We start from the raw sequence: 15,697 nt of genomic DNA, 5'->3' as shown, positions 1-15,697 counted from the left end.
TTGACTCTTCATCCCAATATTCCTCGATATAAATTAAAAATAAAGAAATTATTTTAAAAAAGAAATATGTTTACGTCTGCATTTGTTCGGAACAACTGCTTTGTTCGTTAATAGATTAATTTAATAATTTCGTGTTACAGAGAAAATAACATATTACAATATTATATGATAATTTGTTATATGTTATAATAGTTGGCAATAAAGAAGTCAACTCCCAACCAAGTCAAAAATACAATCGGCACACTTTGCCTAAACAACGTCCTCCATTGTCGGGAATCCAATCAGCAATGCGATTTAATTTTAATTTTCTTAATTATAAGCATACATTAATAAAATAATATGTATTTACAAAAATACATGCTCCTTTCTAAAACAGAGAATAATTCTCTGGATGCAAAGTGGAGCTATTTCGAGTTTGCAATTAGGAGAAAGCGGTCAAGGGCTTACGCTACAAGAGGGTTGTTTGGCCGTGCTGTTTCCATTCCCAGCTCCACGAATTCGAAAACAAACAAAAAATATTCATTTTATAAGATTTTTTTCTGGAAAAAAAAATGTAAACACAGTTTCCAAAAAGATAAAATAAAATTTAAAAATAACGAATAGATAATTTATTAAATTATAATAAATCATGATCAAATAATATATACAATTAAAAAAGAAAACATACCAATTATTAAATTAATTCAAATTCAATTATTTTGCCATTTATAGAATAAACATAATTTTATTTATATTTTCCCTTTATATAATAAAAAAACTTTCACTTCTTCGAGTTGAAATGAATCCACACCCGTTTCAAAACAGAAATTTCCTAATTATTCAAAATGACAATACTTCTCTACCCTATTTCATAGGATAAAGCGAAAGTAAAAATTGACTGTTATCATAAGAACCATGGAATTATGAAAATATGTTTTAATCCATTCCTGTGCTTTTTGTCACTCTCCAAAGCATTCTATGACTTTATTTATAAGAAACAATTTTTTCTAAAATGTTTGGCTTTTAAGCTGTCCATTATAAAACTGTATTGCCATTATTATTTCCTTGTATCCTTTACTTGTTTTCAAGCTGGGAAAATATTTTTTTTATTTGATACTTTAGTTATTCAATTAATTCTTTAATACTTTACATTTATCTATTGATATTACTATTAACAATTAGGGATAGTGGATTATTTTAAATAAACAAAATCAAAGATATTTTAGATATTTTGAAAATTATATATTTAAGCCCTGAAAAAATTTTAATATTTCAATGAAGATAGGATCCCGCTTATATTGAAGAGTAATCAATTGTACATTGGCAAAACAAGTTTGTTCAAAATAGTTTTCAATTAACACTGAAGAAAAAAACGTTTACTTTAGGGCCGTAAAAAAACAAGCTACTTGAATAGTTGAACATATAAGTCATCTGGATATTAACAGCATTACAGTTTCAGCTGTGGGAAAATCTTCTATTACAGCAAAAATTCGTTTCATAGAAAAATGATCTTCAATTTTCATTGAACAAAAGATATCTCTTTGCTAGGAAATGCCACCAACAGGAAATTAGTATAACAGAATATTTTACAAAATATAAAGAATCTGGTATGTTTTTTAACATTCAGCTGCTGAACTGAAAACAAATATTTACCCAAAATTTTTATTTCAATATAATTTTTTTTAAATGGTTTAATACTAATTATAGTAGACAAATGTTTGTTTGAAACAATATAAAAAAAGGATATATATATACACATATATACATAGTATATCCCTATAATAGTGTTAATATCGGATCCTGCTTCGAATCCAGCTGTGACAGATTGTACTGTTGGCCATGAGTCAATCCTGTGGGTTCGGGGCCCCTCCTGACCTCTCCCAGCCTCATAAATTAGGAACTCTTAATTGATTCTGACCAAATCACCTCCTTGCACAACGCTTGGTCTAGTAACACTACTTTCTTACTACTGCTTACACTAAAACACTACTCCTTACTAAGTACTGCACCCCTGATTTTTCATGGATTGTAATGGTAGTTTTTTTTTTCTTTTAATTTATATATATTTCCTTTGTAAATGTGCAAAATATCACCCAAAGGCTCCCAATCCATCTTTGGTTATTCCTCAAATAATTTTGCGATTTCATCATAAGCAACACCTATTTTTCTTAAATCAGTTGTCAGTTCATTAGATCCAATAGCTGCTGATTTCAAATATTGCTTTAATATATATTCTACATATCTTGTATTCTTTATAATTCTTTATTTTAAAATATAAATTATTTAATTTTTTTCATTTATGATTCATTACTGCTATTTATGTTTTTATACCGTTAAGCTATCTAAAAAAAGATTAGTTTATGTTATCATATAGTTTATACCCCCTATAAAACTGACTTAAAGGACAGCACCTATTGATCCATCAAGTCAACCAGTCATTAACTTAATGACTCTTCAAACAAAGATCAAGAAGCAATTTTCTTCTCAAACATGATGGGGGATTTTTTTTTTTTAATTTGAACCATAGAATGACAAGGGATTGAAACAGTAGTAGGAAATTCGCCGCTAGCTATTAGAATTCGAAAATATATTTTAAATTTATGAAATTATTTCATTCTCTGATTCATATTGAATTTATAGCAACCTAATGCTATATGGTTGAAAAAATTCAAAATAAAACTATTGTTTAAAAAATCAAATTTAGCTGTATCAAACGATTTCGAAAATTTGAAGAATTATAGTTTTTTCAAGATAAGGAGTATTTATTGGAACTTATTATTTCGATTACTCAGACATGCCAATCCGATTTATAATCAACAGGAATAAAATTTGAAATGGTAATAACATTTTTTTTTAGTAAAATATATAAATTATTTAAAGCAATTAGGTACTTATATGTTTATCGATAATTAAATATATTACTCTTTAAATTATTTTTATGAGATTAAATTTTCTAAACGAATCATTTTCATTTGCTTTCTTATTTGATAAATAATGAATATTAAAACAATGTTTAGTATGATTAGAGCTAAATAAACTGTATAGATTTTTTATTAAACTTGTCTTTGATGTCACAATTAATCTTTTCTCTTCTGTTTTCATTTTATCTTTCAGTTATTAGAAATTTTACTGTTAAAAATTTCTATTTTCTTTAAGTTATCAAAAGAACTTTCAGATTATTTCGATTTAGAAAAAAGATCTAATCATGCAAATAATATACGGAGAAAGCTTCATTAAATGCTAGTGATGGATTTCTACTAAAATAGTAATCAACAGTTGGGATCTTATTCAGGTTATATAGGTTATAACAGTGATAATGTCGAATAGAATAGTGAATAATTATGTAGGTTATAATTAATAGATATTGAATGAGAGAACAATATCATGACAGTGACGGTATAAAAAAGCATTTACATACAGTATTTAAAATAAAACAATATATAATTGTATCATAAAAACATCCTAATTCTTACAATATAGTAAATAAAAGAAGTAATAAAATTTATAGATTCAGCCATATAGTTAAATCTTAAGGCATTCTTAGCAATGCTGAAATGGATATAAAGTGTTTCATTGTAATTTTTAAAAAATCATAAATTTCTACTTTAAATGTTGAAAAATCAACAGCCTAAATTCAAATCGTGCATTATCAAGATAAAATTACCAATCATAATAACATCATATAAATCTTAATTTCTTCGGGTATAAAAAAGGTTAAAATACGAAAAATGAAAATAATTAGAAGGCAAAGTAAAACTTATTGATGCTTGAAAATATTATTTTAAAAATATATTAGTGATAATTATCATTATTAAAAATAATATACTATATGTTAAAATTAGGTTTAATCCGTTTAATAGAGCATAAATCGTACAATTATTTTACCATATCATTTAGATACTCTAGAACATTTATTTTTATTATTTTTTCATTTAATGTTAAATAACTTTTAGCAAATAAAGGGGGGCTAATAAAGGGAACATTTGATTGCTGATCGATCACCTTTCACTTGTTGCTTTAGAAAAATATCATGTTACAAGAAAAAGATAGTTCTTCAGTTCATTTTAAATAATAAAAAAAATTAACTTATAGTTAATAAATACTATAGCAGCTATCAGTATCAAGCAGCACTAAAATAGTCTCATAATGAAGTAAATGATTTCAAAGATATCCATGATGAAAGAGGTGTAGTTCTTAGAAAATTCAGACGATGTTTCTTATTAAGTTTTCTGAATTGGTAACCCATAGCCATTAATGGCCAAATCACAATTTGAAACTTATGAAACCATCTTAATTCAAAATTGCGATTCGAGGTGGAAACGGTAAGCTCAGTAATATCACTGTTGATCAGTAATATCAATACAGTAGTTTTGCAATAAGAAATTAACAACTTCTTCATTTACTATATTTCCAAAATCAGTCGCTCCAATGACCGATTATTTATTTATTTCTCTTTGAAAAAAATTAGACGTTAAATCTCGAATAAGTGAGGAGAACGTAATGGGTATCAAGGAACGTAATGTCAACTTAATTATAATTACTGTTAATTATTTCAACAACCTAAACTTCATTTTTATAGAAATAGTACCATATTATTATTTACTATTTTATTAAATAAGACTACTTAATGAGCCAGCAAAAATTAAGCACAATTCATTTGAAGACATTAACCCCACCCTTTTAGTTAAGGAGGCTAATATAAACAATCCTGCCCCAGTGAAATTATAAATTACAATTTTTTTAAATTTTAATTATTAATTGATAGTATTAATTTATAGACTACTTAAAAGTACTGCCTACTCACCTGTTTTGAAATGAAACTTCCGACGACAATTTTTTGGAATTGAGAATGTATTTTACAGCTGAAATAAGCTATTCTATTTCCCTTAGCACTTAATTTGAAATTATAAAGGGATCGAAGACCTAGTGAGGTGCCTACAACCACCCAAATTCATGAAGACTGTTCCGTTACCTAAAGTGGGGGTAAAATAAAATAATCAATATAAGGGGAGTGTTGAGGGGAGGGAAGCCACTCGGGATCAGCTGTTAGCGGCTATGAATGGGTCAATGCCACTTCATCCCAAAAGACGGTCTTGGATCGACAGATCATCCTCAGGGATGTGCCTTTGACTTCACCCATGGAGGCAGACATCCACTATTTCGCCAGCCTTCGGATTTACCTGGACATGACCGAACCCAGCTCAATCGATCACATGACTCGATTCCGAAGGCACTCGCACCTTATCCCCTCCCCCTTTCCCATTCACCTCCGCTTGCCGCTAATACTACCGTTCTTCAATAGAATTTTCCATTCAATCCTCTTATATATATTCCATTCAACTGTATAATAAAACCCTCAAAGACGACAACAATGAAAATATTCTACCACGCTTTCCTAATTGGAAGTAGGGAATAAAGCCAATTTTATTTGATGGCTTCGTTTGAAGTCTCAACAGTAAATAGAATATCTTCATTTAATGATCAACGCATTATTTATAGAAAGGCATTGCCTTTGAACCCACGTGAGTACTAAGTCAATTTTTTCCATATTTTATACCTACAAAGGATATTGACTATTACTGTGTATCCTAACAATTTTGAAGGGAATTGAGCGTAATCAGCAGTGATATAATTTTTTTTTTAACGAACTGATCACCCGATCAAAAGATGACTTAGAAAAATTACTCTTATAATTTTATTTTTTATCAAGGTCCATGAAATAAGCTCCTTGTGAGTTTCAAAGTTAGGTACACAAGAGGAGGCTGTAAAATCAACTCTATCGCCAGAAGTATAATTTTAATAAAACCCTTCCTGGTCATTTCTGACATACAGAGAGGTTATGTAGAAGTAACCAAGCTATTCTGACCATGGTAGGAGATCAAGTTTTCATTTCGTGGGACTGCCACAGAAATAAAAGTCGACCCCCTAGGCCGGATTCGAACAGGTGCCACTGCAGTCATGAGCCGGTAAAAGTTGGCGCTTTAACTGTTCCCATCCAACTCGAAGTTCCCATGTTAGTAACAGAACCATAAATTCCTTCAATGAAATCATCTGATTGTTGAAATCCACAAAAACACGAGTCTGAAAAATCATTTCATTTGATGTTCTTTTTTTTTTAACTGCATTTATTGATAGATATTACAATCTGCCACACAGTTGTGGGCAATAGGTAATAGTGATGAATGTTCACATTCATACTAAAATAAAATAAAATAAGAATGGAAAATAAATAAAAAAGTACATAAAAATAAATAAAATATATACAAACGGAAGGATAAAGAAAATGAACATAATCAAACTATGTGCATGAAAAATAAATAAATAAAATAAAATAATGATAAAAATAAAAGAATCCCTCGTCAAATTTACACTCTCATATATGCGGCGAGATCACTGGTAATGAGCCAGTGGAGGCTGAGCAAATGCACTAAAGCCGCACAAACTCAACTTGATGTTGTTCTAGTTTTCATTTAACATGGATGAGTTTCATATTGTCGAGTATTTCAACCCATTTCCACGTCTATAAATTTTCAATTGAACTTGTTTCTTCTAACCAACTTTCATGTCCCTTCAATGCTTGGTTTACAAATAACGCATAATCTACATATTTTACGGTAATTTTCCTTTGTCGCTCAAGTTTGACTTTGTAAGACTTTTCTTCTATGGGTTTATAATCTTTTCTTTTGTCGTTCTCTTATGATTTTTCTTCTTGTAATTCATCATCGTGTTCTTAATATCTAGAATCGTAATACAATTATAAGAATCTTCAATAAATCTAGCACCTCAAGAGACAGGAATATCGTTTTCACTAACCATCTTTACCATATTTAACCAAGTTACGATAACCATCTTCAGTTTGACCTAACAACTTCCCTTCTTGTTCCCTTAACAGTCTTTCTAAGTGAATCTGGAATTTTACAGCAGAACTGCCATAAATCTGAATATTCCTTATATTTGGCTTTCCACGAGAAAAAAAAAAATCGAGAGGAGTTAATCTTTCATTTCAAATGTAGTACAGAGCATTAAACTAGGTTTAACAGAAACATATGCTCAAACTAATGCTGGCCTATATTTTTTTAACAAACCTGATTTATTTCGAAGTCATCTCGTAGGTTCCCTTATGGAGAGTGATGCTACATCTTTAACTCATGGAAAGGTGGGATTGGTCTTATTTTAAAACCCTTCTGAACGGCAGAATTCTGAAACTCTTGATTTTAATATTATATTACTGAACTACTATGGAATCCAATAATTAAATGTTAATTCGGAATAAATAAATGTTCCAGAATGGGCCTCAAAAATGTATATATGTGTACGCAATGAATAAACGTAAGCTTTGAAACATTTCAAAACATCTTACTTTGACTTGATAGCATGAACCATTGCTAACCTTGAATAATCGTCAATAAACTTCACTAAATATTTTTGACCTTTATAACCTGTGTCCATAACCTTGATGGTTGAATGAATAATTTGGCCAACATGCTCAGTTCGATATCTATCATTTTTAAATTGTAGTCTTATCATTTTAGATTCAATAGATTATAAACACTCTAAATAATCATTTTCTGGTTCTGGCAATCTCTCGAAAATTTATGCATTCATATGAAGCTTAAATCTTTAAAAGTACAATAACCTGAAATTGTGTGTGTTTTTTCTTTTTACTACTTTTCAAATTTGCATAATTAAACGTCACAACTTGAAATATTTTTATCAACTTAACACTCAACTCAATAAACACGTTTAAACTTTTATGAAGAATATATTGAATTTTCATACTTATTATATACATTTGTATAATTATTTTGCATGTATAGTCAAATATCTCTCCCATTCAAAGTGGAACAAGGAGGCAAACTTATATTCGTACTCTAGATAGAACATTGTACAAAACCTGTTTGTTATGACACAACAGTGCCTACTCAACATCTTTGAAATTCGCTATCTTTAAAATCATAGACTTTCTTTTTTTTTTTTTTATTGATGGATCAAACCTCTTTAAGTTCTTCAACTTTGGGCAGGAAAGATGGGTTATCCTACACGTTACTAACCTTTTCTAGCCTCACTACATATATCTTAAATTCTCCGAGTTTTTCTCTCTTATTTTTTTTATTACATAATTATTGTTATTTATGGTACATTTTTAGTTTTCTAATATATTTTTAAAAAAGAAAAAAAACTGGATATTCAGGAGCCATTTGAGCCTCGGGACCCGGAGCAAATCTCTCTTTGACCCTCCATTCCTATGCCCTTGCTGTCAACTTCCTTTAAAGTTGGTGGTGTTTATTTTATATCTAATACGGCATTTACTGCCTCTTTGGCGATTTCTCATGGTGTTCCAAAATTTTTACTACCACTAAAATTTGATGAGTGTCCTTACAGTAATTTATATCATAACAAACCAAAGCGGTCTGTTCTTGTTTCATTTCCATTGTCATTATCATTTTAATTTTCACTTTAGGCTGTATCATTACCCAGTTTTCTTGATCTTCCAAAGCAACCACCTAATTATTAAATTTGTATGGCAAAACGAAGTTTTACCTTTACTGATCGTACTTAATCTATTTCATGAATTTTTTAATGACGCTGAATTATTTCTCCGTCATTTTCCGTATTCGTTTATTACCCACTTAGTCTATTTTTTTAAATTAAGAATGGTCAACTAACATGCTAGAATATATCAAAAATAAATCAGGATGCTCAAATCCCAAATTGTGTAGACATGTGCCTACTTTATCCATATGAGACAACACCAGATCATTAAAAAAAAAGGTTATATTTTTGTTTATCCACTGTCATACAAATTATTACTCTTGTTTCCTTAACACGTTTTTTAATAAGCATTCTAGAAACTACATGTAAATGCATTCTATCAACATAACATGCCAAGCTAATGTCAATTTAATTTCATCACTGTAGTGACATCTATTTCACTGAACATGTTATAAATTTTATTATTCGTTCTTTGCCGCCATTCACCTCTGTTATTAGCAGACTCGAAGATTAGTCCAGAGTACCAGTTAAACAGGAGTTGTGCAGAAGGCCTCGGAGAATTCGTATTCAGGATAAGATCTTCTGGACTAAAGGTGAATTGACAGGAAAGAATCGTTTGTAGCCGAGGGAGTTAAACCGTCTCAACTTTGGCTTCCTCGTTATTGCAGTGACTCCGGTCGAATTCGGCCAGTAGGGGTAGACTTTTATTTCGTTTGGGTCCCAAGTAATCAAAACTTGTCCCCTCACCATGGTGTTAGGATAGGTTGGTCATCTCTGGATCCTCCCTCCTCCGTTCGTCATAAATGATCAGAAAGATAGTCATGAAAAAATAAATACAATAATATTAATTTACATAGGATCGGCAAGTTCTAAGGATATTTGATTAGATCCTTGGAGGAATGCAACCACAATCTGCAGCGTACGCGCCTACAGTCTCGGGGAGGAAAGACTCAGCCAAAGGTTAGTTGCATCTATGGGACGGTATCCACATCTAGCCTGGAGGACTGAGATGCGGCCGAGGGATTTTCGTTCACGAATACACATATAAGAAGGAAGAATTGAAGGATAATTTCGAAATACCAATACTTTCAAGATTTCCAAAATATGGAAATGCTTTGTCAATTGTATTCTTGAAATGAATCCAATTGGGATTTAATTTTCTGGTGAAGCCGAGTAGTAGTTAAGTAGTAAAGCTACTTGGAGTAGACCAGCAAGAGGCACCGCTTGATGAGGATTATATTTACTTACTTATTTTCTATTATTTGAAATAATACATTCATAAGTTTTTTAAAGGAGGGTGTTCTTTTCCCATCTTTGTGGTTCACACTTCACCTATACTATCCATTTACGTTTATCAGGGTTCATTTTGTTAGGTGTACCTCAATTTTTATCTAATTCTGGATTTGTTAACTTAAATTCTTTTAAGATCGATTTCTGTTCCTCAACGATTATTAGAATTATGACTACCGGACTCATCTGATGCGAGCTCACGCGCAAACATTTACATTTATTATCAATGAACAAATTTTATTTTAGGTTTATCCTCCGCCATATTAAGTTGGTTTGTTAGCTGTAGTAATTAATTATATTATTTAATTTTATCTACAATAATAAGAAAGAAATTTCAATTGTTTTAATTATCTGTGTTAAAGAATGAAGCCCCAAAAAGTGGGAAGCCTAGTGCGGCCGCACCTATCACAACTGTTTAAGGCCATTCCTGAAGACCAAAACTTTTTTTTAATTTTAATTCAATAGTGATCACAAAAGATGAAAGTAAAATATTTATTTACAATTATGAACCAACATATAATATTGAATTCAATTAAAAATACAATACAAACTATTGATTTTATCAAAACTAGGAATCCGGTAAGAGACACCTGAAAATGAAAATTAAATTATAAATTGACTTTTGAAGGGGGTTTTTTTTTTGCCTTTTTTTGTTTGTAAATATTCTTATTTTGCATTGGCTCTAATAATTCTGTCTCATCATCGAGATTTCATAAAAAATATAGCTAAAATAGTCAGGGAATAATAGTGAATATAGTATTGAGCTAAACAATAGTTGACAGAGTGATCGATTTCAAATATATAACTGATTAATCAATATTTTTTACAAATTTATTTTCCCGTACCTTATGATTTAGAAGCTTCTTGTTCATACATAATCAATTATACAAACTCAGCAATACAGTTGCAATATAATTTCATGAAAAACAAAGACATTTCGACTAATAAATGAAAAACGGTATAGCTTTAAAAATCAACAACACCTTAGATCAGCGGTTCCAAAACATTTTTTGCTCCGATATCAGAATCAAATGAAAAAAAAAAACACTAGGAGTAAAGAAAATAATAATAATAGAATGATCAAAACAACGAGAAAATTAAGTTTAAGGCAACAAGTAAGGAGAAAGGCAGAGCGAGCTTCCTTTATCAACCAGCAAACAACTCAGACATACTCTACTTCAGTCCAGTCTGAGAAGTATAATTTCCAAGTATAAATCCAAGAAACTCCTTTCTAAATCAAAAAGATAGTTTTTCACGATACCACAGATAACCAATAATATCATTAATCTTTGTATTGCATAAGAAATAAAAATATAAAACATTAATGCCATACATGCAACGAGATATTAGCGGTTATATTTTTTTATTTCTTGACTAAACCACAAAATGGTCAAAAAAGGCTTAAAACGTAAAAAACTCTAGAAAACTAGAAATCTCGCAGACCACTAGTTCGGAACCATTGATCTAGACCAAAGCCAAATTCGTGAAAATAATCGCTATTATTGTTAAAATTGTTCTGATCGGTAGTATATATTATGTAAGATATGTAAAAAGGTGTAGTTTTCACACCATGAATTAAGACGGACGATAGAAGAACGGTTCAGCTGAGTAAAGAAAATTAATAACTATTAAAATATAATAAATAACTCATTGCTCTTAAAAGAATAACATATAATAAAAAAACTGTAAGATAGTTTTTGTTTGAAAGAATTTTAGCATTTTCACGATGATCTAATTTTAGTTTTTATTTTGGTTCGGTACGGAACATATTTAAGAAAAACTTTTTAATTACCGGTACGCGATATTTGACAATATTACCTTCATATAAAAACTTTAGCCTTCCCATCGGGTCCCAAACATATCGTAAAAATAAACTGTATTGACCTTCACATGCTATTTTTGTTTTAACAGTAACTGTGACTGAACTTGCCGTATAATTAACATATTTGTTAACAATTCCTCACCACAAAAACCATCTTAGATTTACATTTTGAGAACACTTTGAAAATCGGGGTTTCTCCCACCCAATAACAATGTGCTTCAAGATCACGAGATTAGCAAACGATTTAAGCAACCAGCATTGCTTTAATGAACTATAACTTCCATTGAGCTGCCGAAACAGTCGGGAACTGCCAAGTGCAGTCACAATCCGACCAATATACAAGTATAGAAACAACGAGTTAATTACACTAATACTTATTTTTTTCAGAATAGGGAGGACTATTAGTAATATTACAAGAGTTAAAAAGTACTAAAGTACAAGCCAGTGTCATTGTATTAAGTTAAATCGACAAGACTAATAGTATTAGTTTGTACTTTATTATGAAACAGGGCCCTGGTGGTCAAGACGTAAACTACTATTCAAGAAACAATCGTCCAATGTTAACTTTTTGGAGATACTTTCATCTTAAAAGTTTATCTTTGTAATAACTATGTGATATATTGTAATGCTTATAAATATATTATTTTAAAGAATAAAAACTAAACTAAAGTTCTCAGATTCACTAAAAGCTAGTCTCTTACAGGCTGTGCCTCTCAGTGGTCATCAAATTCCAAGTGGCTAACTTTGCTAAAATTTAACTGTTAAAACCAATGAAACTTATTAATCTAATGTTTTTTCTATTTTAGAGGGATCGAAAAAAAACCCCAATGGATCTGTCTAACATACACTAATAGTGCATCAGAGTTCTGTAACACTATTTTGGTCCTTAAAGAGAGGTGTTATTTCTAAAATCTTTGGACCATCCATCTAATTTGACCACAACCCTGACCATCTTCTTCATAATTTTATAACAATATTGGTTTGTTCTTAAAGAATAAACTTAAAATCTTTACAAAGCAAATTAAAAATACTTTAACTTCTTTTTTTCATTGAGCAGAGGCCCAGAGGTTGTTGTCTACATTACCTATAACCTTAATACCACACTACTTGATAGTGAAAAGGAAATGAATTCTCTTGACACTACTTAGACAATTCATCAATCTCCTGCTTCAAAATATTTACTAGATATGATTATTTCCAGTAACATTTAAACCAAAAGGGAGTTATTGGATGTTCTGTATGCCTTAAAAAATATGAATATTTCACACCATGACAAATGGCCAACTCTTAAGGATAACAGAAGTGGATTTGTTGTTTCTAATATTTACTCAAAACCAGAGTAATAATACCCATTAGAGGGTTGCCCATATCTTACAAGAATGATGGAGTGGGGAACCAATGAGTCACCATACTTTTCACATAAAGATGGTTCTTGTTTAATCAAAACTTTTAAAATTCATGAATTTGTAGACAAACTATATTCACAAGAGATTCTAATGGATCAGATCTTAGGCCAGATTATTATTTCCACCAACTGTACCTCTATTATTTTCATACACTTTCTTTTTGTTTTAGGCTTCTAACTTTAGATAAATATTTTTTGTTTTTCTTCTGTGATTTAACATCTTAGCAACAGTCTTTCAACTTTCCAATTAGAAATATCTCTTAAACAGTAGAAAAAAACTTGATTATAACGTGAGTATTGTAAAAAACTATTGTAGCAGTAGTAAATATATACTAAAACATTAGTAAGATAAACATTACATTAGTAGCACTTATGAAAGAAATAATGTTCAAAAAATAGTAATTATAATAATATAAAAAAGTTTAAAGTGAAAATGAACCTAATTGAATTTAAAAAAATTAAATTATTTGAATAATTTATTAAAAGTTTTTGAACACATTGCAAGTTCATTATGACATTAATAACAGAAAGTAGAAACATTTTTGGCTTTTTTGTTAGCTTCTTTTTATTCACGAGGCTTCTAAAATGTTTACTTCTTAGATGCCGAGACCCACCTATGGGTTGTAACAGCTCAGATTGTTTGCAGAAAAAGCTTCATTAGATCAAATTTACATCAGATAACATCAATATACTTGTTTTTATCCAAAATAAAAAGTTTTTATCAGAACTATCTGGGTGCACGTAAGATAAAGGAGTTGAAATCTTTATACTGAATGTATTAATGACATAAAACACTCAGGCCATATACTTATTTTTAACACTACTATTTCCATTATAATACCACATTATTCATTCAAAGTACATACTGAATAAAAAGCAAAAATTAAAATACTTTTAATGCATACCTTACTAATAAAAAAAAATATATAGAATTAAACAAATAACATGAATCCAACGAAACAATATCAGATACAACCAGCAGTTAAAGGTGCAGTAGTATACATTTTAGGCAATCCAAACATATCGTGAAAACTGAAGCCCAGGCTATTAAGACATCCTGTTATGAGCTCTTTATTAATTTATCATTATTATCATCATTATTTTACTCTTTTTTTTTTTCTCTTCTTCAAATTCTTTTCTTCAATTATTATTCTGGTACAAGTTTTTTTTATTTATTAATTCTATAAGTATCATTTGTTTTCATTTGTTATTTTCTCTGGAGTATTATTTTTTATTTTTATGATTGATCTATACAACTTTCAATTAAATAGTTCAGGGTTATCGCATAGAAAATAGTTATGGGAGGCTCTTGCATGAGACTATACTCTCCACTGTCAACTGTTAAAAATAACTAACGAACTGTTACAATAACCATCTAAGGGCAACCAGGTCGATCTGGTAATAAAGAAATAAAAAAAAAGGATACAACCAGCATCATAAATCAATCAATTAACCAGAGATAAAAAACAATTAATTAAAATGATTCCTCTACAATTAGTATCTTGGTCAAAAGCTATATTTATAAATATAGGGTGGATTTACAATTAAATTTTAATATGCCACTCAAGTTCTTAAACATAATACTACTGTATCCAAAATAGAATAATTGTCAAAAGGGAATGAACTTCCAAGATCACTTATTTTTTATCTCAGGGCAATTGGTTTACTTATGTCAAGTTTTGTTAGTCCCATCCTGCCAATAATAATAAAGAAATTGTCAACAGAATTTGGTCTATGAGTGAATCTAGTAAAAAATAAAAAGCATACATGGAATAAGAAAATGATGCACAAAGCTAAAAAATAAAATTGTACACATCATTTAATATTAAACCATAATTGCAATAGCAATTAACAATCTTAGAATAGACAAAAATCTAAATATTTACATTCCAAAAAAGTATGCAAGTCCCAAAAAATAAAATAAGGCAATAATTCAATTTATTGACAAAATATTATACCCTGTGTAAGGACAGGTTTATCAATTTATAGTTTAACTGGAAATTAATTTAGCTTCCCCAAATCACATGTTAATAATTTCCTTTAATTTTAAACTAATAATTAGAAATAAACTAAATATTTATTACTATATATCCTTAATTTTTACTAAAGATTAATAAAATATCATACATTTATTAAATAAATACAACTAATGTCATGGTACAAATGTAACAAAAGTTTTTATAGTATGTTAATTTCAATGAAATAAACATAAACACAATTCATTAGATGATAAGAATAAATTTAGACATAAAATGACTAATTAAATGGTCATTAAACTAGTGTTTGGTTTTAGATAAAAACTAGTACAACATATATAAATAAATAAAAAAATTTATATTATATTATAAGAAATCATATCACAACTCATGATTCATGAAAAACAGATATTTCTTTGAAATGCACTTTTATGGAATAAACTTTCAAGATATTTAATAAAAAGAATGTACTTGTTCATAAATTATGCATTTATATTTGTTACATATAAAAGCCAAATGAAATGACAAAACAATTAAATTATCAATAAGTATTCAATTAATTAATGCAAAAATAGTAATTCAACATTTGATAATTATTGTTTCATATTTACAACCACAGATTAAATAAACAGTCTCTCTGTAGGATTGGTACAAAAAAAGAACTAAATATCTTTAATTATAAACCATCATTCTCAGAATGATAAATTAAACAGTTTTGAATATATGTTTTAA

At 29.3% G+C, this 15,697-nt stretch overlaps 1 protein-coding gene across 1 annotated transcript in view; it reads right to left on the bottom strand.

Moving 5' to 3' along the window:
- The window catches only part of Rbp (RIM-binding protein), a gene marked incomplete in the record, with an annotated part of 213,970 nt that extends 208,819 nt beyond the window's left edge, over positions 1 to 5,151 (bottom strand). The window contains 1 exon segment of the mRNA XM_067049278.1: positions 4,784 to 5,151.
- Between the last annotated feature and the right edge of the window lie 10,546 nt (positions 5,152 to 15,697).

Source organism: Halyomorpha halys, unplaced genomic scaffold, assembly GCF_000696795.3.
Source record: "Halyomorpha halys isolate HHAL.00 unplaced genomic scaffold, Hhal_1.1 Scaffold879.1, whole genome shotgun sequence".
In the NCBI taxonomy this organism is placed as follows: domain Eukaryota; kingdom Metazoa; phylum Arthropoda; class Insecta; order Hemiptera; family Pentatomidae; genus Halyomorpha; species Halyomorpha halys.
The sequence above is the reverse complement of the archived record's forward strand: the minus strand, read 5'-3'. Positions and strand labels throughout refer to the sequence as shown.